Genomic DNA, 22,677 nt, shown 5'->3' on the forward strand with positions numbered 1-22,677 from the left:
CGGGGGCTGAATGCAAAGATGCTGGGTGTGACTGGAGCATAGAGGAGATGACATTATGGGAAGGCATGAGGGACAGGCAGGGAGCAGGTCACGAAACGTCCTGGGGACTGTGCCACAGTAGGGAGCACTTCCCAGAAACATGTCAGAGTGAGCTGTTGGGCAGTCCTCCCTCCACCCCAAGGCTTCTGTTTTGAAGGGCCTAGTTGGACACTTTCTTCACATGGTGGCAGCCCTTAAGCTGCAAGCACTTGAGTCACCAGCATTTCTGAGAAGGGAGGACTTCCCACATTGATTGCAGCAGAGCAGGTGGGGGTGATAGGTGGGCAGCAGAGACCTGAGCAGGATGGAGGACGAGGCAGCTCCCTTTGGGTCCTATCTCCAATAGAAGGGACATGAGCATCAGGACAATTCCTGGCTTGGTTTGCCTGGGGAAGTCTTTGACTAAAATACCGGCAGCAGAAGTCTTGGCTGGGAATGAGGAATCCACAGGACTCGAATGATTTACCTAAAAGAAAAAGCAGAACAGGGATTATTTTTTTTTGGAGGTGGGACTCTGGCATGACATTTTAAAAATGCATATTTCCATTTCTCATGTTCCATGAGCATATGTTGCTTTTCAAGAAGGAAAAAGCCCACGTTAGTTCCCCAGCTATTTCACCAGTGCCTATTTATCTTGTGCCAGTCTTCAGAGACCCTACTGGTACAGGGATACGCTAGACAGGGCAGCCCTCGCCTTCCCAGAGTGCAACCCTCTCTCGCAGTTAGTGGGCACCTGCCGTGGTGGGTCTAGGTGCACTTCCTGCATCACCTCACTCATCTTGACAATGACTCTTGAGGATGGGTATAATTAACCTCAACCTCCAGATGAAGGTCCTGAAGCTCAGAGCAGTTCAATCACTTGGCTGAGGTCGCACAGTTAGGGAACTAACCACACTGGGTTTCCAGTCCATATGAGCTTGACTCCAAAGGCTGGGCCATTTGATGCTGATTCTTTTGGTCTCTTGGGCTCCTATGCAGTGGGCTCCTATGCAGGCCTGCCCCTTTGTACCTTGGGTACGCCTGGGAAAGTCTTACAGCTTCTCTAGGCCTCAGTATCTCCACATATAAACTAGGAATAATTACATCTCCCTCCCAGGCTCATTATGAGGCATAGAGAGGTGTGATGAACACACGTTACTCAGGACAGTGCCTGTCACTGGATGCCTGGCTAATGAGGGCTTCTAATCATGGTGCGGGACGATGTGAGTTGGTGTTGATTCCCTGCTTCTATTACAAGAAAGAATCCACCTCTGTCTGTTTCCAGTTCCTGGCTTCAGAAGATACAGGTCCTGGGCTTCCTCAAGCTCCTAAACTCAGACACAGGGGAGGGATCTGTATGGGAAAGGCAGTGACCTCCCTGTCCTGTTTCCCCCGTCACTGCCTCCTGGCTTCCCACCCTGTCCTGGTTCCCCCATCACTGCCCCCTGGCTTCCCTCCCTGTCCTGGTTTCCCCATCACTGCCCCCTGGCTTCCCATGGCTGTTCCTTCTCAGGCCCAGGCTCAACCCAATCCCGGGTCTCTAGCCCAGACATGGTCCTTCAGCATGGAACGTCAACCCCATTCACAGGTGGTCTTAAGATTAGTTACAAAGACCAAGGCCAGGGTGAGTCTGGAGCAACCATGTGTTCAATGCTCCTGCTGCTGTAAGTCTTGGATTTGGGACCTGTTTTCTCCAGGTGCTCCATACACATCACCCACACCCACTGCTTGGAACACAGGATGTTTGCCCTACTGGTTCCCTTCCAAGATGACAACCATAAACTCTGCAGTCTGAAGGAGACCCTCTGTTTCTGGAGGGTTACCAGAAGGTTGTGCTGCCCATTCATCTCCCAGAAGAGCCCGCGCCTTTCCTTCATTTAAAGTCAGACCATCCCCTGCCTTGCCGTGTGTTCTGTTCCAGGTAGCATTGCCTCACCGCCCAGCTCCACTTATGTATGGTATCATGGGCTTGTGCTGAAGGCAGGATGTTGGGAGAAGCAGCCCTTAAGTAGCTAGTTATTGTGCCTGTTGCAGGAGGAAGAGTGCCAAGGAAATTGCTGGGAGACATTTTTCTCACCTTTAGAACCAGGAAAAGGAGGGCCAATTATGGAGAGTTCCTTTTTATCTATGGAAACCAGGTTGAATGAGACTGTGTCTTCCTCTCTGCTTTGTCTGCTAGGAAGCACAGAGCCCAATGCATAGCCCATTTCTAGGAGGTTCCCAGGACTGAAGCATCGACACCATGGTGTATAACCTCGCCCTTGTCTAATGATTGACCGGAGCCTGCTGGTTCCCAGAACTGCTCTTTGTGCTGTCCTTTGGGGTCCAGCTCTGCATCTGACTTGGTTCTCCCCAGCCCCATCAAGCCAGCTGGAGAGCAGGACCTCCCTGGGTTCTGGCTGCTTCTCTTTCCAGGAGACCTGTGTCTTCCTGGCATCCCAACAGCCATGGTTGACATTTCACGTTTCCATGGGAACAGAGTCTGACTGTAGCCAGACAACTAACTAGAGAGGCTGAGGAGGAGTGTGTGTGAGTGTGTGTTGTGTCTGAGGCTGCTCTTGGAGCCCAGGGATCTTGTGCACTTCCCTTCGGCTTGCAGTGGCTGCAGCAGCCTCCTCTTGGTGGTAATCATGGCCCATTTGCAGCTCCTACATCTCCATCGCTGACATAATATTGCACCGGGGTCCATCCATCTGCATAATCATCTTAACCTGCTCCCACAAGAGAGTTTAAAAGGTCTGGGCTGTTGGAAAATGACCATAAAGGCTGAACGCAGATACCTTTAGCAGCAACGCCAACATCTATCACAGGGTAATTAGAGGCAGGGAGTGAGGGCTCCAGGCCCTGCGTCGGGGAACTGTGTGGGGCTGCGTCTGCTCTGACTGTTGAAAAGAAAGGGAGGGAAAGACCCAAGAAGGCAGTCCAGGAAGGAGAAGAGCAGTTTCTGCAGCAATAAGAGGATTTCTCTTTACTGGAGGGTGTGCAGCTTCTCCAAGGGGAAGGAGCTTTGCCTGAGACTGTTTAGGGACTCCTAGGACCTCTGTTCACACACTGCATTCATCATGGTTTTCTGATACTAGAAAAATAATGACCAGGACTGTTCCTTCTTACTGTGTTCTAGGTCCCAAATTCTGGGTACTGTGTGGTCTCAAACAAGTGCCCTTTTCTCTCTGTTATCCCATTTTTCTATTTGTAAAATTAGGGGATTGGATAAATCTGTCAGGTTCCAAACTCTTGATTTGTGGAACCCTGGGGCTCACTGGCAGAGATGGGAAGAGGAAAGGGGGTAGGCAGGGGTGAGACCCACCTCCTTTACCCCAACCACATTGGCTTTTGTTTCATTGGTCCTACATTCAGTTTTCTAAGGAAGGTTATACATGAAGAACAGTTTTCTGCTGCCAGAAGCACTGGACCACCACTGGGCTCCAAGATCACTTAGAGTCTCTCGTGTTTGTGTGGTAAAGGTACTAGGTTCGGAAAACCAGATTTTGCTACGTCCTTTAACAAGTGTGTGTTTCATAACTAGTTTTATTGTGCTGAATTTGATATCTCCAGAAAAACAGTCACATCTGTGCAGACAGGGAGTGCGACTTGAGGGAGTGTGAGGATGCCACGGAATCAGACGCAGAGGGGCAAGAACGGCTCTTGCAAAGCAGTGACCAGGGGCCAACTACCCACAGCCCACCTCCCCAGGCCCACCGGGGCTCCAAGTCATTGGGAATGCCCCAGGCAGGGGAGATGGCTGTCCTCCCTGTGTTCAATCAGCAGAGCTGTTTTCTTCTGGGTCCCCCGCCCTCCTTGGCTGTCATCTCTGAGCGGGGTGCGCAGCCCTCTGGCTCCGATCCACATGGAGCCTGGTCATCTCCTTCTGGCATCCGTCAACTGCCTGAGCTGTCGGTGGAGGCTACTGTGGCCTCTCTGTTGCTGACCTCTTGCTCCCCAGCCTCTTGAAAACTCCCTGCGATTTGTCTCTGGTCCTCCTGCAGTCTCCCCGTCTTCCCCTGGGGTCGGGGGTCTCAGGCTCTCAAGTCTGTAAGGCTCACTGTATCCGCTGCCTCATTTGCCAGGCACTTCAAGCTCCAAGGCTCCCCTCCTTCCTCACCTTTGGGTCTTTGAAAATTTTGCGCCCCTATATTCTAAGGTGATCCTGGTCATTGACAGTCCAGGGAGAGAAACTGCTGAAAGCATTTCCCCTTGTTTGGAGGGTCCACTGCTGTCCCTTCTAAACTCTGGAGTTTTTCCACACCTCCTCCTTTTCATCACCTTTTAGATGCCTCCTGAAACCTGAAGTCTGGCTTATGGAGTGCTCCCTGTGTGAGGTTCAGTGCTGGTGTCTGTGAGGCTTTAACCAAGGTATACATTTAAAAAAAAAAAAAAAGAAAGAAAGAAAGAAAGAAAAGAAACTTTTTTTCTGTCTGACCCTCTATCTGTGTCAGCCCAGGCCTGGGGAAAGGTGAGGGCAGACTGGGTGGGTTTTCCAATCTGGTCATCCCAGAAACTCAGAAACAGCACTCCTTTAGTGCTCCCTGCACACCCAGGCTATGCTGGCCAGATGTGTCTCTCTGGTCTCTGTTGGACTCCAGCCCAGCCTGTTCTCCTTGGCAGCAGCTCCTGGCCTGCTCTGCAGAAGGGGCAGCTATTTCAAACCAGGCAAAGGGCCCTGGATGTGGCCTTTTAAAGAAAAGATGATGGTAGCTCTCTTCCCAGGCAGCACCACCGCGGTCTCACAGAGCACCTGGCAGCCCCCTTCAGAGTCCACACATTGCCTGCAAGGATTGCTGGTTTTCAGTTCCTTCTCAAAACTTTGCCTTGGGACAGTGGCTGGGTCAGAGGCTAAGGCTCTCTTGGGGTATCCTTTGCCCAAGTGCAGTTCCTCCCACTAAGCCACAGTGTAATCTCTGAAAGAGTCTGCCCAGGCTGGGGCTGGCGGGTCACCTATTTATTTTAATAGTGCAATCCCTTTTGGGACGACTGTAAGCAGAGGCCCCAGTGAAAGACATCTGAAAACAAGTTGCCTGGAAGCAAGCCTCTTGGAGGACCATAGGGGGGTGGATTCTGGAGTCTTCTCTTATCGTGCACCCATGCCTCCCCCACTCCCACTCACATTGGCCTAGTCCATGACCCTCCCTTCCTTCTTGAGGAGATCAGCCTTCCAGACTCCTGGAGGCTCTGGCATGGGACGTGCCACAGGTGACCCTACAAGCCAGGTCTCTGATTCTCAGTCCACTTCTCATCACTCCTGCTGAAGCCACATGTCCCTCAGCAGGTACATTAACTAGAGGACCCTTGTTGTGACTGTGGAGGTCTGGCAGTTACATGGAGGCCCAAACAAACTCTGGCAAGATACTATGGGGTGCTAGAGGAAGTAACTTCCTGGGAGGCAAGAGACCTGCTTGTGGTCTCAGATCTGCTAAGCGGCTGTGTGATGTTGGATGAGCAGCTTGCCCTCTCTGGGCCTTGGCACCTCTAGTTCTACAGTGAGTGGATTGACTCTGGGAAGTGTCAAGGCCTCTTCAGGGTCCCTCTGCTCTAGGTAATGTCAGGATCTTTCTCGAGGCATGAGGGAGAAGCTTGTGGCAGCAGACAAGAGCACGTGGAGCAGGACGGGATGACCCTGGTATTCCCGTGGAAGAAGGACCATGACAGCTCCTTCTCCCCACATGGTCTTGTCTCGGGGCCCCAGAGTGAGTGCAGTGTGGGGCCTGCCTGCTGCCCCTCCTGGAAGCCCTCGCTGGGGCAGTGAGCAGTTCCATGCTCTGTATCTTCATTCCATGGTTCTTCCTAGGGATCCACTTGTGACAAATGCCTCCCTGATGGGAAGTGGGCAGGAAACATCTGCCGAAGTGCAGAAAGTCGGCCCTCCACATGTAGCAAAGTCCCACCTATTCATGTTGGCACCAACCTGGGCAGGTATGAAGTGACAGGAGGAAGCTCAGCACCTGCTGTCAGGCCATGTAGACTGGCGGGACAGGCAGCAGTACCTGCTGCTGAGGTCATGAATCTTAGTCCCCTCCCTCAGCTGGTGACACAAATCACTTGTCCCACAGCTGCTTCCACGATCCATTCTGTGGGGCTGGTGGAAACTCATCACCTCGGCTCCTCTGGGGTTGTCCTCCTGCCTCTCAGATTACCCCTCTGGGCATGGTTCATCCCAGGAGTCAGAGGGAGGGTCCTCTGGGTATCACCCCTCAGGCCCCTGGGCCCTCACTCTCCCTGCCTGTAAGGCCCCTTCAGGGCACAGCCTGCCCTCTGCTGCCTTCTAGACTTGACTAAGGCACAAGGCTCCTTTCCCCAGCCCTGGCCCCCAGAGGTCTCCCCAGGAGCCTTTGCTGTAGGCTGTTGCTCAGCAGGAGAAGAGAAGGCAGGGTCCCTCTCTCAAGGAACAGCTTTCACTACTCTCCTCCCTCCAGCTTGGGGAAATCTCCTTTTGGTTTGGGAGCAATACTTCCACATTTACGTTTCTTCCAAGATCCCTTGCTTCTTGCTAAGAGCCTGGCTGTCCTGCTTTCTTTCTCCGCAAAGCCTCCACATTTTCTAACAGATTTATGCCTGTGGAAACAAAAGCCAGGACATCCCGTGGGTGCCTTCTGCTTTCCCCTGTGCAGCTGGTGTCTTGTGAAACAAGGGTGCACAGCGGGAAGGGACAGGAAAGGGAGAACAGAAAACTCAGGAAAGGGAGAGCAGAAAACTCAGGAATGAACAGGCCATCTGAGATGGGATTTTAAAGTAGTATCTGGGTACCATCCCGGATACTATGTTCCCATGTAGAAGCACATGTGAACATGAGTGCCTGCCCCTAGGCTTGTGACTAAGGTCCCCATGAAACAAGCAGAGCTCAGATATAAACTGGATTCTGCAGTGCCACCCAGGCCCCAGGGTGGGGACAGGACAGGACAGGTCCTTGGCTGTATAACCGGGAGCCAACCATGATACGAAGCCATACTTGGGTCATGCAGGATGTCCACAGAAGCCTCAGTCCTGCGGTGGTATGCAGAGAGAGCATAGCCAGATCCTGTGAAGCAGGAGGGCAGTAGAAACCTAGCCTGAAATGCAGAAGAGAGGAGCAGAGGTGGAGTCTGGGAATGGCCCCAGATGGGGTATGGTTTTGCAGGTCAGGCTCAGGAATTCAAGCCTGGTCCTCAGGCAGTAGGGAGCCATGGGTGGTTTTTGAACACGGATGTGAGTGGTGAGAGACAGGAAAGGTCCTGAGTGATTTTAAAGAGAAGGGTGGAACGGGTAATCACTGAGCTGGGAGTGGTTTGGAAGGCTTCCCGAAGGACTCATTCATTCATTCATTCATTAACTCAACAAAGGCTTATCTAGCACCTTCCATGTGCCAGACACTGCTCATGGTGATGAATGTAATAGAGTGTCTTCCCCATGGCACTTACATTGTGGGTGGGAAATGGGCAAACCTTAACCAACATATAAACATGCATTCCAGGTGGTGATGCAGGCTCAGAAGATATCATTGCAGGGTAAGGAGACTGAGAGTGAGAGGGGATGCTCTTCCAACTAGGGCAGCCGGAGGAAGCTTCTAGAGGGGGTGGTATTGGAGTAGAGACCTGAAGAGAATGTGGGGGTTGATTTGTCCTAAAGAATGCATTGGCTTTGCTCAGCTCTGATGGACAGGGAGTGTGAGTGAAGCCTTCGGGGAGGAGTTCATGGGAGCTGCAACCCGCCAGTCCTGCTGCTGCAGAGACTCTGTGGGGGTGAGCTTTGAGTGGTGAGGTTGGAAAGGAGACAGTGCTGTTTGGATGAGAGTTCTAAGGCTGGGTTGAGGACTTCAGTCTTGTTTGGTGAGCCTCAGAAGGCTGCTGTGCAGGAGGTGAGCAATGGAATGAAAAGCCCTTGGGTCTCTGCAGAAGGCTCCCTTCCAAAATTACAGTGGGTTGGCCAGTGCAGGGACCCAGGAGCAGACTGAGCATGCCCAGAGAGCCCCCTCCTTTGCAATTACTACAAGCCCCAGCACAGGGCAAGGCCAGACCCCTTGGGGATCGTCTCCATATCAAAGGGGAGATTAGCTCCAAGTCCCTAACGATGCTGGATGTGCTGGCCACACTCACCAGTGCCGCCTCCTCTGAGACTGTCAGCTTTATATCTGCTTCTTTTTATCAATACAGGCAAATAATTCTCTAGACATTTATCATTTTAAACTGTCACAGTCCAGTGCCTTTCCCGAGGACCACAATCAATACTGATCTCAGTTTGAATACTTTTCTGACAAGGTTCCTATTTGTAGATTCACAAGTAGAACTAATGTGTGTTAAAGCTATTCAGTTTGGCATTTTGCAGCTCCATTGACACATTAAATATAGGCGTTCACCACGACGATTAACCTTACAACTATTAAGTAATAAAAATCCTGCATACATATTTATCAGCTGAACTTCCTATTCCGGCATGATGCCTTTCCCGACGAGGCCTTCCCATGATGGGAAACCAGAGAAGGTGGAGGTGGCTGCTGGAGAGATGAGCTCACTCTTTGCAGAGAATGTCAGGAGGGATGTGGGGATCTTTGGGCCACAGTGTTGGTGGGAGGAGGGGAAGCTGCTCTGGGGATGGAGGCCCAGATGGAGCTGAAGCTGACGGGGTACTGAGGTGGGTAGCAGCAGAGCTGAGATGTTCTAGGATGGTGGATCCAGCTGCTCTCTGGGATGAGATCCCAGACTTCCTCATTCTTGGTGCTTCTGAATAGGTATCCTTTCTCTTCTTGGGCCTTAGTTTCCTCCTCCGCATAATGGGGTCAGACTAGAATGCCTCCTGGCCTTTTTATAAGGTCATGGCATGCATACAGTAGGATAAAATTCATAAAGCCTACAGCATCAACAGGCAAGCAGTGACCAGATTAGGAGACCCTGGGTGCCCCAGAACCTCCTCTGGTGATCAGGAGGGTTAAGGCGATTGACAGCTCAGTGAGTGGGGCACACCAGTGGGGACTATCAGGTAGATGAGCTCAGATGTCCCTTTTGCAGTGGATGCTTGGTGACTCTGTCTCCCTGCTTATTGATGTGGAACTCTGCTTCCTGGATCTGTCTTTCCTGGACCAGAATCCAGAGGGACCCTGAGTACCTGTCTATTTCCTGGCACAGGGGTACATGGGCCCCAGTATCCTGGATGTGAGCTGAGGCAGCGGCAGGGCAGACATCTGCTCATGTCTACTGCCATTCTGAGCAGTTGGTGCCCAGGCCCTTCCCATGACTAATAATATGAGTTGGAGGGCTTCATAATGGGACAGACGAAGGGTTCTAGAATCAGCACTCCCAAATCCAGACACCTTGCCAGCCTTGGGGGCATCTATCTTGCTTTACCATTGGTCCATATTTGTGAGCTCTGGCTCAGTCCCAGGCCCAGGGCCAGCTGGGGTTGGGAAGTGGGTAAGTGACAGCAGGACATACCATGTAGTGGCGGAAAGAAGGAGTCTCCACACAATTGCAGCACATAGCAGTCAATGTCCGGTGAGAAAAGGGGACAGAGATCAGAGTGGGCTGCCTGGAGGAAAGAGCCTCTGCTTCTAGACTCACTGGACAAGCCAGGATTCGTCAGGCAAAGAGTGGAAAGGAGTATTGTCGGCAGGAGCATGGCACGTGAGAGGGGACCCTGTGGTGGCTATGCGGGGTGCCCTGAAGACCTCGCTGTGGGAGCACAGCCCCATGAGAGCTCCAGCTGCCATGTTCTGATGTCGCCGCTGTGTCTATGCTCCCAGCCGGTGACTGAGTGCACAGGTGTGTCCCAGTAGACAAGGGCCGTGCCCTGACCCCTAGATTTGGCCTTGCCAAGCCTTCTTGAGACCTGCATAGCATATTTTCTTCACTCATGGTCAGACTTGCTCTGGGATCTGGCGGCAGCTCTCCCAGCCTTTCCTCACCCCCTCTCCATTTTCTCGCACATGGACGTTTCCCTAATAAATTCCTCACACGTTGCATCCCATATGGGTGTCTGCTTCTTGTAGGACCCAGACTAACACAAGCAGGAAGTGCTTCAGGAATTGAAGGGAGTTTATTCTGGCCTCTGGGTAAAGTGTGAGGGTGAAATTGTGATTTCCATTTTACAACAAGGGAACAAAGCCTCCACAAAGTTCTAGATGCAAAATACTTTTTAAACTGCAACATGACTTCTGAAGATAGGCCCTGTTGATGGCTGTGGAAGGGGTTAGGTGCTGGAGCAGCCACTTCCTGGAAACCTGAAGGCGCACTTTCCATCTCATAAAATCCCCCCGGTGGAGAAAGGGAAGTGCACTTGTGTCCGTGACCGCTGGAGGAGAGAGGGGCTCAGATATGCACCACCTTTGGTGCATCGACTTTGGGTCTGGGATGGGAACCCAGGTCTGTCTGACGGCAAAGTGTGTCCTAATCTTCTGGGGTGTCTAGATGCTGTTCATGTGCCAAGGGACAATCAAAACCTGTCACCTCGGCTCCAGTTGGCGGGAGGATACTTCCACCCACACTCCAGTTGAAATAGCAGGAAATGCTGTCAGGCTGACTGACCTGGGATGTGAAGTTGTATAGAGAAAAGGCAACTCTCCATTTTTAAAATTTATTTAAAATTTAATTTTATTTAGTTACTTTTTTAGAGACAGGGCTTTGCTCTGTCACCCAGGCTGGAGTGCAGGGTCGCGATCATAGCTCACTGCAGCTTTGACCTTTGACCTCCTGGACTAAGCTATCCTTCTGCCTTGGCCTCCTGAGTAGGAAAGACTGCAGGTGTGCACCACCATGCCCACCATGCCAGCTAATTTTTTATTTTTTATTTTATTTTATTTTTTAGAGATCGAATCTTGTTATGTTGCCCAGGCTGGTCTTGGACTCCTGGACTCAAGCAATCCTCCTGCCTCAGCCTTCCAAAGTGCTGGGATTACTGGCGTGAGCCACTGTGCCGGGCCGTGACTCTCTAGAGCGGGCCACAGAACCCCCACACAGCTGAGAGATGTGTAGACAACTTTTGCAGCACCATGGTTTTGCTCAAGACTTGGCCTCCTCCTGCACGCCCAGAGTCGGAGGGTTGGGGCACACTGGCTTTCTCCTGACCTTAAATGAAAGGCAAGGAGGCCTGGGATTGAGGCTGGCTCTTTTGCCACCGTGAGACCCGATCTCTGTCTGGGATCTGTCATTGGAGGACAGCTAGTGACCATGGTGCAATTGGGAGCAGCTGACCTTGCAGGGGGAAGGGCCATGCCTCTACTTTCTCAGACAGAGGGATCCAAGGGGCGAGGCGCCTCTCCTGGGAGGTGAAGGCTGGTGTGGCTCAGTGCTGGGGCTGGGGCAGGGAAGCCTGGAGCACTCAGACTTGCTTCTGGGGATGTCCCAGATATGGTGAGCTGCATTAGCCACTGTCAGTGGGTGTATGCTGAGGTGCTCCTGGTTTTTCTCTGTTTCTATTTTCTATCTTGACAGAAAAATTGTGATTTTCACACTGTCACTAAACCAATAGGTCCCTGACATGTGTTTTTGTAATCTGTGGAGCTGATTTCCTGTACTTTTGACAGTTCTATTACATCTCTGACAGTTATATAAAATTTTTCCTCTGGGAAGTTGAGGGGGGCCTTTGCCTCTCCCCTCACTGTGACTCCCCATTTCCCCCACGCTAACTTATGTTTGGAGATGACGGAGCAGGATGAATGCTTTTCTTGTTCCTGCCCTGTGTTAGCTGCCAGTCACCTCCTGGGAGTCGGAGGGTGGAGTGCACAGCCAACAGACAAGAGAGGGAGCCCCGAACCTGAGCTCCGTCAGGTGGGAGAGGGGAGCAGCACAGAGCCAGCCCTGGTGACTCAGGAACCCACAGTGGAAGGATACTTCGTTCCTGCTGGGTTCCAAATTCGGCCGATTCCCTCTGAGAGTCCTGCCCTTGCCCCTTGCAAACCACAGGGCACTCTACTGAGGGAGGAGGCCACCCTGCTTCATGCTGATGCCTGTCAGTGTAGGGGGGCAGGAGGTTGGGGCAGAGCCTTGGCTGCAGTGTGTGCAGGCTTGTGAGTGTGCACATGTGTGTGTTGAATTCAGGGTGTCACATCTGTGCACATCCACCCTTGCTAGACACTGTGCCAGGCCCTGGGGTGATGGGGCTGTAGCCTCTGTACCTGGGGGGCCCAGGTGTGGGTATGAAAGCTAGAGCTGCACCCATGGGTGGAGCACCTACTCTGGGTAAGTCTGTCCGTGTGCTCACACTGGAAGCACATGCACCATAGGCACGCATGAGTGGGTGGTGCATATGGGGGTAGATGCGGGGAACATGTTTGCTTCTGACTCGGCTGCTACTGTCTGGTGCTAAGCGCAATGTCTGTCTTCAAGACAACTACTTCTTTTGTAGAAACAGTGATAGAAGGGGTCGCTGGAGGGAGGGGAGCAGGGGCCAACATCACCTCAGCCACAGGTATCGCCTGTCCACGAAGTGGGAGCTTTATCACCCTGGCCCTGTCACTGCCCTTCTGGGTGGCATTGGACAGATCCCATTGACTCAGCCAAATTAGGAGGAGGCACTGAACATTATCTTGGGGATTCTCTACGAAGCACATATAAAGTGGCCCCTAGACCCCCAAATAGCACCTCAGCCTCTGCAAAAGCCTTCGCCAGATCTCAGCCTGGTCTTGAGACATTATTTGGGGCCTTTCAATCGACGTAGCCACTCTGATTTTCCTGTTATGGAAAACGAGGCGTTGCCATGGCAACTGCCACATTACACGCTTCTGTACTGACGATGCCTCTGAGATACAGAGCAGCTTCTCAAAGAGATACACTTTTCAACATGTCATGTAGAATTCTGTACTTGTTAGGGAAAATCGCATTTCCAGCAAAATGACATGCCTCTCCCGGGCTTGCGGACGCATAGCTCATGCCTTCCTTAAACAAAGAATTTTATTCACTGCCTCCCTCCTGCCTCTCTGGTCTGCTACTGGCTACCCTCCCCTCCCGAGCACCAATTCCCTTTACATAAAACATGAAGCTGGAGATGAGGCCTGCACAGAGGGCAGGGCTCCACTAGCCAGGGTGGAGGAGCCCAGTGTGGGCTGTCCCCTATGGCGGAGGGGCCCAGAAGCCAGGTCTGGGGGTGGGTGCCTTAGCTCTGGCTGTGGGGTCAGCTAGCTGGCCAGGTCCTCCGATGTCCCTCCACTAGCTTCCAGGACCCTGGCCTGACTTCTCGGTGTCATGCTTAGAGGAAGGATTGCGAGCTCCCCAGCCCCACTCCTTGGTCAGCGGTGCAAAGGGCCTAAGTTAGGAGCTGGTGTCCTCTTCAAGGTCATGGCCTCCATGTATCCCGTGTGTTCAGCAGAACCATGTCAGCTGCTTCATCCCTGTCAGGCAGTGCATTGGGGATAAAGCCAGCCTCAGTCCTATCTTCCTTGGTGTGACACTGGACTCACTACTTCCCCTTCTTGACCTCAGATCTGCCATCTGCCCCCGAGCACGTGGGCTGGATGCCCTTGGCAGAGCCTGCTCTGAGAGTCTGAGAGTCTGAGATCCTGTCCCCATGCTCCTGCAGATCTCCAGACCCCAGCTCTCCTTGGAGTTCTGCCCAAAGAGTCTGAAGCTGTCTTTCTCTCAGATTCTGTGACTGATAAATTGACCACTGAGATATCCCAGGGAAGCCTGTGTGGACACAGGGTTGAGCTTGCCCTAAGGGAACTGACTGCCTGTACTTCTGAGCTTAAATCAGAAGGCTCCTATTCTGGGAGCCCACTCCTGCATGTTGGCCTTTGCCAGAGGGATGTTGGACCAAGCTGGTGAGTGACCAGGCCAACACCTCCAAGTACTGATGCATTCAGATTACTTGCTGAATTGATGCGACATGAGGGTCAGCACTAAATGAGCTAATACATGCGAAGCAGTTTGATGAGTGCTCAGCACATACGAGCCATCGGTGCTCATTGGCCATGGTGGCATGAGAAGGTTGTGCAGACGCGGAAACACTTGCACAGCCACTGCCTCCAAGGAGCTGGGAGAGAGGGGACAGCCCAACATCGAACAGTCTCAGCACCAGTGGGGAGGGAGTGCTCAATGTAGCCTGGTCCTGGAGCCTGGGGAGCCCCTGAGGGTCTCCAGCCCTTTTCACTGGGCTGAGGGGAGCTCTTGCTTTCAGGAGAACTGACTGGGGCCCCTTCATTCTTTCCTATTAGAATGGCCTCAGAATTGATACGCCCCTCAGGAGTTAATCCCACAGTTTGCATTGGCCTCTCTCCAGGGAGTGAGTTTGAGGACCATTTTCTCCCTCTGCCTTCCCTAAGGCAATCGCATTGTTCCTGGAAAAGCTTGGCTAGGGAGGGCTTTGTAGGCCCCTGGGGCTCCCTGCGGGTGGTGAGGAACCCTCAGGCCAGCCTCCTTTCACAGGTTGGTTATCTGGGAATTTGGCTCTTAGACAAGTTGATCAGCAGTTGTCCTTCTGCCAAGGGCCACAGGGAACTTCTGGAGGGGTGCCGTGGGGTGGTTTGGGGCACTAGAGAAAGTAAGGAATAGCAAGGCCTATGTCAGATACAGAAGGGCAGCTTTACATGAGGAATTCAGTTTTCTCTCCTTGAGACCAGTGATGTTCCAAGTGTGGTTCACAGATCTGTGTTGCTGGTTCACAAACCGTTAGTGGTCCACGAAGGAGTAAGGAGGTTGCATCAGAGCATAAAGCAAATACAACACTAAACACATATTTAATTCAGCTTATATACGCACCCAAACACACATGCCTATAATTTGTATTACAAGACACTCTCGATGAAGGCAGCAATGCATGGATTCAGGTTCTAGTGCAAGCTTCGAATGCCACTGCAGACAAGCCCTCTGAATAACACTGCTCTCCACCACCTCTCACCTGCCTCCCAGTGGAGATGGGATCTGCCTCTGTGCTGCCCAGGCCAACATTCCCTCTCTAGGGGCCTCCAGGAGCTTCCCACTGGGTCTCTCTGCCTCCAATCTTATCGTCTTCCAACTGAAAGCATCCTCCACCCTGCAACCAGAGTGTGTTTTCTATGTAACCCTGGCCATATTGCTTTCCTGCCAAACACCTTCCAGTGGGTCTCCAAGTCCAAGTTCCTTAGGGCGGTGTTATGTAAGGGCCCTGCAAATCTTGCTGTCTTGATGCTTTCCCACCTCATCGCCCATCAACCTTGCTTTGTCATCTAGTCACAGGATTTCTTCAGTTCTCCAAATATATGGCATTTTGTCTTGCTCCTAGGCCTGTGTCTAAGCTGTTGCTCCTGGGACACTGTTCTCCCTTCTTTTGTCCTGGCTAACTCCTATCCCTTCTTCATCAGAGACATTATCTTTCTTAATTAGGATGGCCTTAATTGTATGAAAGAGACGGTTTATTTTCCCAAATATCCTACTTTCTTATCTATGGAATCCCCCTTTTTGGTTTATGGCTTCCCAGGACAAATGTGGCTCCCAGCCTCCCTTACAGCCAGATGTGGTCATGTCGTTGAATTCTAGTCAATGGGATATAGACAGAAGAGTTTCTGGGAGGTGTTCTTAAAAGGAGAGGGGATACTTCTTCTACCTCTCCTCCTTCCTGCTAGCTGGAAAGCAAATGTGATGCCCGGAGCCTGGGCAACCCTCTTTGAGCCATGTGAGTGGAAGTCACATGCTTAGAATGGCAGGGCAGTGAGAGAAAAGATGCTTGGCTCTCTGATGACTTTAAAGCTGCCCCTGTCATTCTGAGCTGCTTATTTTCAGACTTCTTATATATGAAAGAGAAATAAGCCTCTATCTTGCAAAAACCACTGTTATTTGGGGGTTTTCTATTAATCACAGTCAAATCTAATTCTAATTGATGCAGGTGCAAGTAATTGAACACCTGAAAGTAAGGAAGACATTTTAGATCTCTCTTTTAACAAGACATCTGGAGGGGGCCTGTTCCGGAATGGTTGGACAGTCTGATCAGTGTCTATGGTTCTCTCAGCCTTTTCCTTGTGGTCACAGCATGGCCTCTGCAACTGCAAATATCATATTCTCACATGGAAACATCTCAGGTGGAAGGATGAGCATGGGTTGGAAAAGGTTCCTTCTCATACCCCTGTCCTTTAACCTTGGACGAAAACTCTCTCCAAAAGCTCCAAGCAGGCTTCCCACTGCATCTTGTTGGCCAGAACCATAGCTGCAAGGGAGGCAGGGACAGTTAGTCTCTGGATGAGTCAGGCAAAGACCAGGGTTGGGAATGGCTGGTGGCTGGAAAGGCAGCAATGCCTTAACATTATCCCTCTGTGTAGTGTCTGTTCATTGGCCTCTCTCTGGAGTGAGAGTTCCCTAAGCACAGTAGCCGGCACCAGGGACACCATTGCAGAGCTCTTAAGAGTGCATCCTTTGGAGCCTGATTCAAATCCTGGCTCTACTGCTTGTGGCTGAGTTAACGTTCCTGCACTTCATCATTTAAGGGGGAGAGGCAAGCATTCTCACCTACCTCAGAAGGTTGTTTGAGGAGTAAGTGGGTTCATATATGTGAAGCACAGAATGCCAGTTCTCAAAATTGGCTGCAGGCTAAAATCATGTGGGGAGTTTGAAAATTTAGTGGTGCCTGGACCCTGAAATTTACCCTGGACTTTCTCAGGCTGGTTACCTGGGAATTTGGTGCTTTTGGTCAAGTTGACCAGCAGCTGTCCCTCTACCAAGGTCCACAGGGAACCTCTAGAAAGGGGGGTGCAGTGGGTTGGTCCTGGTCACTGGAGAAAGTAAAAAACAGCAAGGCTTGTGTCAGATACAGACACTGGAATCTAACTGGTCTGGGGTGTGGCTTGGGCTTTGGGATTTTTACAAGTTTGCTAGATGGCTGCCACATGCAGCCAAGAACAGTGGCTAGCAGAGAGGAAGCATCCAGTAAAGGTGAGCTCTGATTGCTTTAGTTCATCACTGTGGCCCCAGTTGTGAGCCCAAATCCTGGCACAGAGTGGGCCCTCAATAACTGTTTGTGGAATGAATGAATGAAACTTTGGGGACAGGAAGAGGGAGCTGAGGTTATTTAGTCCAACCCTCTGGCACTGGGATTGCTACCCTGCCCACTTGGTTGTTGCCTCTGTTGGAACATCTCCTGCGGGTTCCAGCACTGCCTGTTTCCTCCTTCTCCCAAAAGGCCCCCAAAGGCTCTGTGCAGACCAGCCCTGTCTCCTTCATCCACAGAGAGGATGAACGAACATGGCAAGAGAAAGACTCACAGAACCTCATAGAGAGGTTTTGAGAATTGGGCTGTCTGGTTCTCCCATCGCTCATTTGGCCACCAGCTTTGGTCCCAGCTGCTGTGCCCTTGGGGGATGCATTATGCCCCTGAAAGGGGCCCTTGTCCCTTTTTGGGGTGTCATCCTGGCTGGGTGGTATGGATTTCTGCTGTAAACATGGCCCATCTGGGAGAAGCCCAGGTGCCACATTTTGAACAGCTCTGAAACTTAAAGCTCAGAAGGCTTTGAAATGCAAATATTTTGAAGGAAACATAAGGTAAACATGAGTGCTTATTTCCCCCTGATGAAAACAATATGCTGTTTGCTCTGAAATGTAAATAGGACCTAGATCGCTTTTAAAGAAAGCCATGTCTCATATTTTTAGGTCCAGGGTAATATCGTTCCTAAAAATATGTGCATCCGGCAGCCTTCCCACCCGCCTGAATCCACACTCCCTTTTTCGTTCCTGATGCCCCTCATTCCAGGCGTTGCTGTCTTCTACCATAAATATTCCAAATCCACCTCCCCCCTTCCCAATCCGGTGCCACACTCCCCGCCTCAACCATCATCTAATTTTCCAATACTCTCTGAGTGCTTGGGAGTTCCTTTTGGATAGAATTGGGGGAAAAAAAATCTGTAGCCAAAGGCGTTTCACTGACTTGAAAGAGATTTTATGGTGCATTGAGTTCTAATCAAGTTTAATAAGTATTTAATGCAGGATGGAGACTTTGCCCTCAGCCCCGAGGCCTGGCCATGCATGCTCGCGGCCCCCTGTTGGCCACGAGAGAAAGGACCGCTGCTGGGACCGGTGTTTTGGGTGGGCGCGGCGAGTGACAGCTGCAGAGAAACGAATAATTAGCGATTTCAACCCCTGATAATGAGTAGCTCCATGATCCTTCTTGGAGCCATTAGGAACATCTATCTTATTAATGATCCCACTCGACAGCCGCGGGCCCAGGCGCCCGCTCCTCTCTCGCTCCTCATCTGTGCACAGAAGAGCGGAGATGGAAGGTGGTCATTTTTCATCTCCCTTAGTAGTGGGGGCTCAAGCTTTCTGGGCCAGCCACATCCCTAGGGCTGATCGGGATCCACCCATGCCCCATGTACCACTCACCCTGGGCACTCCTCCTGTTGCCAGCAGAGAACACCTTTCATATGTGCCCACCTGGTGCCTCTTGGGCCAGGGGTGCCATCACCCACAGTGTGTTCTCTTCCGTCCCTACCACTTGCCTGGGATTTGCTATGATCACCACATTTGGGCAGGTACCTGCTAAGGGTTCAGGGCCTTATCCAGGTTCACACGGTTAGCAAGGGCTAGTGCCAGGATAGGATGTTTGTCTTTTTTGTGGGTTCTTCTGCTGCTCCATGTTGGCCTACTAAGTGAATTCAAGGAAATAGCAGCCCTTCCTGGCTGGTTTTCTTAAAGGCAATGTCCAAGCCAGCAGTTGCATTCTGTCTACCAGCTGCATCTGGTTTGTAGGTATGAATCTGTTTGACCTGCACATGTCTTAATAATTGGGAAATAGACACTTAAATTTCCAGATTTACTGAGAAATTGGAAGACTTGGACACATTAAATTTGTAGTTCTGTATGGCTAGATCTCAGGGGCACCTGCTCTTTTAAGACAGTTTGCCACAGGTCCTACCACTCCCTATCATCCCATGCCTTGCCAGACTTATTCACTTATGTTATCTGTCTGTTTCCATACCTGTTTGTGTTCAAACTTGAGTGAACTATTTAGACCTGTGATGTTCAAATCTTATTTTATCAACAGCTGCCTTTTCTCAAACAGATGAGATGGGCAATAAAGAACATCTATCGGGAATATCATGGTTAAGGTTGGCATAGACTTGGAATCCCACTCACTTGGACCCCACATTCTACCCCAGTAGTTCTTCAAAGTTTGTGGGAACTCTAGGGCCCCACAGAACACAGTTTGCAAATGGTTTTCCTTGAGAACAAATAAGTGACAAGATTCCAGCCACCCATTGAACACACCAGCAGATACCTTGCTGAAACCATCATCTTGGAGACAAGATGGGCAGAACTTGAGAAGCCCTTAGCAACTGTTCATTTTTATAGGGTAAAAGCAAGTCTTAGAATGAATATCTGAATCAGTGCTTCAGCCTAGAGTTTGAATCTCCTTGTTATTCCTAATTTTTTTTCTGGAGGAACCCTCACCGCTCAGTCCCAGCCTCACACCAGTACTCTATCTCCCATCCTGAAATTGCAAGCTTTTAGGGAAATGAAGAATGACTCCCACTCACTAAGCAAACAGAATTTGTTACTTAACAAGGAGTAAGTAGTTTAAACATTGCTTTTATGTGAAATGTATACACACAAAATAGAAGAGAATGCAACATTCACCTGAAGCTTCAAAATAAAACGTGAGACTGGAAAGGGATTTGGGGGTTATAATGTTGCTTTGGATAACATCTTCTGGTGCTCTTGAACAGGGTCCTCAAAATTTCTCTGTAAAAGGCAAGACAGTAAGTAGTTTAGGCCATATAGTCTCTGTTGCAATCACTCAACTCTGCTTTTGTAATTAGTAACAGCCTTAGATAACATGTAAAGGAATGGGTGTGGCTGTGTTCCAATAAAACTTTACTTAGAAAAACAGATGGTGGGCTGGGTTTGGCCATAGTTGCTGGTCCCTGCTCCAGGTCTGTGTGGGTACCCTGCTTTGTTTTTATAGGTTTCTTAGTAGACACATCTGAGAGCAGTGTATGACACTAACTAGGTGTCCTACATTTCATTCAATTCTGACACAAATTTCCCAAGGCAGATCCTGCAAGTTAAGGGCTCAAAGTCCATTTCATATGCACTTCTGCCTGGCCAACTACAATTTTCCGGGTTCCCCTATCCCCATTCCAGGCTTGAATATTTGCTAGAGTGACTCACAGAACTCAGGAAAGTGCTATCCTTATGACTATTGTTTTATTATAAATGATACAAATGAACATATTCACCAGGCAAGGTCTTGGGAGTGAGGGGCCCGTGAAGCCTAAAATATTGACTAACTTGCCCTTTACAGAAAAAGTTTGACGATCCTGACCACCGCATCAGGAAATGTTCTCCAAAGCCACATTATACCTCCCAGATCCCCCCTTAAGTTTCAACTGTTTAATTTTCAAGCCTCAGGAAAATATTGCATTCTCTTGTATTTTATGTGTATACATTTCACAAATAGAGTGCTGCAGAGCTTCCATACTCTCTCCCAGTGGAATGTGGGTGTGTCACTCTACCAGCAGCATGGAAGTTACCCAAACCTTGTTCCAGAGTTTCTATCTGGGGCTTCATTAGTAGGTGTGATTGATGAAATCATTGGCCATGAGATTGAATTCAATTTCCAGCTGTACCCTCTCTCCCCAGGGGTTGGTGGGGATGGTGAAAGTTCTAGCTCTCTAATCACATGCTTAGTGTTTCTGGTGTGGCCAACCCCTCTCTTGAAACTATCTAAGGTCCCACCTTGAATCACCTCACAAACTTAGGTATAACCAAAAGGCCTATTATGAATAACAAAAGACACTCCTATCACTCAAGAAATTCTATGGGTTTTTGAAGCTCAAAAACCAAATATGTTCTTTGTATTATACCACAATCGGTAAATGGATTTTACTTCATTTGCCAACTCCAACTGATTGGTCATGCCTGCTTGGAGTGCTAGGCTGTAGATTCTGAGTCTGGGTCCAGGTTCACTGGAAAGAGTGCTGTAATCAGTTAGTGATGTCTGCCATGGATAATACAGGAGGCTTTAGTAGCACGTGTGTCATGTATCTGCCATTCCTAAAGGCAGATCTCTGTATCTGGCACCTGTTTTCCAAATAGTATTTTCTTATCTTCCCAAATTTTGCCTGCTAACCTGTGTTCATGCTATCTAACCTCTCAAAGAGGCTATGCTGAGGTCAGATCCTACTATCTTCCCAACTTGATTTTAAGTTTCAGGAGAGCAGGTGTCCTGGTAACTACGCATGAAAACTCCAGTAAGGAATATAGCCAGCATCACTCTGTGTACAGAGTTAGGGCTGCAAGAGGGGAGGGGATCAGAAGTCAGCGAGAGCATATAGAGGTCAGCTTCCCTGAGAGGTAGAGGGCTGATCAAGGTCCCAAAGAACGGGCAGGATGGGGTAGGTGGAGGGGAGAGGAGGGTACATGTCAGGGAGCAAGGTGTTGAGGAGCTGTGGGAGAAAGAGCTGAGGGCCAAGTCTGGTCTCTGACTTCAGAGGGCTTGAGGTCCAGGTAGAGTTGGTAGCAGTGGGAGCCGTTGTTGTTGCTGGACAGGAGAGCTACACGGGACTATTTTGACATGGGGGAAGATGCATGGAAGGGCATTTCTGGCCAAGCCTAGCAGAACATGAGCAGGAGGAAGTGCTCCTGTTTGGAGCAGCCTGGCCACTGCAGGGAAAAGGAACCTCTCCAGGTGCACACATTGGTCCATTGAGTAGGAGAAGCCAGATTATGCTTTCCTTCCATTCCCATGCACCAAGCAATCAACCCCAGAAGTGAGGTCCCCTAAAAACTTGGCCTCATCTGCAGGAGTCTAGTGGTGGGATTAAGGAGAAGAGAAACTGATAGAGGAAGGAGCGTGTGCCAGATGAAATGAGCAGACATTTTCTAGCTATCCTTATTCGGCTGATACACATGGCTGTGAGGAACGAAGCTGTGCACTAGGAGCTTTGTGATCCACTTGGCTGACCTGGAACTGATGTTTGGATTAAGGTCTTTCATGAACTCTGATGAAGCACCTGCCAACATGGTGCTGGTGATGTTCACTTGCACGGTCCATTTAAACCTGTGAGGAGCAGGTACTGCACCCATTGAACGGATGAGAAAGTCAAGGTAGATAGCTCAAGTGACTTGCCTATGTTAGTAAGTGGCAGAATTCAGTTTTAAACTTAGTTTTCTTGACTCTAGCTTCAGGGCAGTTTTTCATATAGCCAGATAATTCAGTTATCAGGTACTGAATGGACAACGATGCTGAAAGGGGGGTGAATTTTGCAAGTGACCTAGAAATCTTTTCTCTGATTCAACTTCTGGACTATAACAGATGACTGTCATGAATGAGTGCCTGCCCACTTTAACTGGGATATCCCCCTTCTCCTAAACATCCTCCCTCCTCTAGAAGTTTCTGTTCTTGCTCCCTCCCTTAGACTCCTGCAGATTCTGCCATGTTTACAGAGGACCCCACTTTTTTAGCCTCACTTGATTGGCCTGGACATGGATATGTGACCAAAGTTGAGCCAATTTCAATGCTTTTTCCCATCTGGCCAGGGATAATTGGTTCAGGGCTGAGCGTTGCATCCAAGCTGGGCCTATCCCAGGCAAATCTTTGGCCTGAAATTTTTAAGATGGAGCTGAAAGGGAGTCTCCAGACTCTCCCCACAATGCAGGCTCTAGGGTGGTCAAAGCCAGGAGCACTTGGCCTCTGCGTTGCATGCCATGCTGAGGAGCTGGCCTGCAGGTGAGAGGGAATGAAGCCCCTGCCAAGAGAATCAGAGATGAGAGATGGAGGGAGGACGTTCTCTTCCAATTC

General features: G+C 50.3%; 1 long non-coding RNA gene across 1 annotated transcript in view; it reads left to right on the forward strand.

Moving 5' to 3' along the window:
• The window catches only part of LOC108524225 (uncharacterized), a 136,668-nt gene that overhangs the window by 100,148 nt on the left and 13,843 nt on the right, over nucleotides 1-22,677 (forward strand). Inside the window, exon 2 of the long non-coding RNA XR_001884007.1 lies at nucleotides 17,062-17,420. This is a non-coding gene — a long non-coding RNA (uncharacterized LOC108524225). The remainder of the gene's footprint in view (nucleotides 1-17,061; nucleotides 17,421-22,677) is intronic.

The sequence above is a fragment of the Rhinopithecus bieti genome, unplaced genomic scaffold (assembly GCF_001698545.2).
Source record: "Rhinopithecus bieti isolate Rb0 unplaced genomic scaffold, ASM169854v2 scaffold_81282, whole genome shotgun sequence".
Taxonomy (NCBI): Eukaryota; Metazoa; Chordata; class Mammalia; order Primates; family Cercopithecidae; genus Rhinopithecus; species Rhinopithecus bieti.